The sequence below is a fragment of the Papilio xuthus genome, unplaced genomic scaffold, assembly GCF_000836235.2.
Source record: "Papilio xuthus unplaced genomic scaffold, Pxut_1.1 DF827542.1, whole genome shotgun sequence".
Classification (NCBI taxonomy): domain Eukaryota; kingdom Metazoa; phylum Arthropoda; class Insecta; order Lepidoptera; family Papilionidae; genus Papilio; species Papilio xuthus.
Genome location: NW_013531107.1, coordinates 3,653,543 through 3,655,387, shown reverse-complemented (window position 1 = coordinate 3,655,387; position 1,845 = coordinate 3,653,543).

Genomic DNA, 1,845 nt, shown 5'->3' with positions numbered 1-1,845 from the left:
AAAAATACAAAATTGAGAACACGCTGTAATCAATTTATGCATGAGGTAATCACGCACGAACACAATGTTCGCGGCGGCGGGCGCTCTTTTGTGCTCGGATACGGATTAATCCATGTAATCGTCCATGTTGGATCACCTCGTATGCAACAGTATTGTAATTGTAATTATTTAATTATGCAAAATATAAATCATTCATTCTGATTTGCGGTATTATATGATTTATATTCGCTCAAATATAAAATTAGCGAGTTATAATGTACACAAAAATAAGGCTAGTTGTTATAAAAGTATATTAGTTTTCAAAAATTCTTATGGTACATTCTCTAGTTGTGGGCGCTTTAAATGATCATAGCGACATCTAGCGATATAAGCAAGTACTTATTCAACTAAAGCACAATACTAATTATTTACCGTTGTTAAGAATAAGTTTTGCTGTTAACTGTAAATTTACCTTACCTACTTTTAGACATTTTTATTTCCATCCTTTGGCGCGAATGATTTGCTTTCGTTACATAGTCTAGTGTCAGAATGAATCCGAGAGGATACAAACGTCGACCTTTTAGTAAGGCTATTGTTGAGTCAATACACTGATTTATTTCCGGATTTTATTCTTAACACTACTCACATTTCTGAAAATATTGCTATCTCTGATATAGAAGGAGAGTATTGTAAATGTGTCTTTGTACTTGTTTTACAACAGTTAAAACTCACGGTTACGTGCAACTAATTTTGTAACTTCTTGTGTTGGTGCATTGTCAATAAAGCGCCGGCTGTTCTTTGATATTTCGAATGCAACTATTGTCTATGGAAGGTAAAATCCCGCGCGAACCAACAATGGAACGTAATGCGTGACGTCATTATGCACTTTGCGGTACGGAAGCGTTTACCAAAGCGCGCAAAGTTCCATTCATAGTAAGGAATTGTTCGAAAGCAAAGCTATTATTTTACTAAAGGCAAAACGTTGTAAGTAAAAGGATAAATTCTTATAAGGATATTATACTCGATGTTTAGATTTTTTTAAATGTAACTAGACAAGTCTCTCTTTTGAGGTTATTTCAAAATATTTAAAGAAAAAACTCTATGGAAAGAGCACAAAAAACCATGTATGCACTAAAAAAGGCGCTGTTATCAAAGGCTCTTCCCGATCTTCGTGATCCAAACATTCCACGTTAACAGATGCATGAATATGTAAAGGTTAATTTGAATTCTGGCAGAAACGCACGCCACGGTCTGAAGCTTCAGAATGTACCATTTTTTTACGGGCTTTTTTAATTTTCTTTTCAAACGTTCTATCCACGGCCGCGGGACGGACAAAAAGGAAGCTGGATGGAGCTACGTGTAGTTTATTACAGCAGGAAACCGAACTATAGAATGTATTTTAACATATTGAGTGGTTTTGTACCTTGTACACTGGAATTTATTTATTCCTCAATAAGTTAACAACTATAAATTCGAGGCGTCTGATAAACCATTAAAACTTTGATAAGTTTCTTTGTTCGAACTATAATAAAAATATCTCGAACATGGGTAAAGGCGACAAAACAAAGCTGTATACAGTTTGTATTTAATTTCGTACTAAAAAATTGCCAAAAAAAAGAAGGTTGCAAAAAGTTTGATTATTACTATAACTTGGTTAATTAGTATTGATATAGTTTATGCATAGTTCAGTCGATTTCGCACAGCAGGAAGTCGTTGGATGCGGGAGGCGGTGGATAGCATACTGTGGAAGGCATTGGCAAAGGCCGTGGGCAGATAAAGGATGATGATTGACTTTCTCTGATTTGTCATTATCACAGATATAGTTGATTTTACGTTGTACTTAATGTGTACCATTATACATGTAAT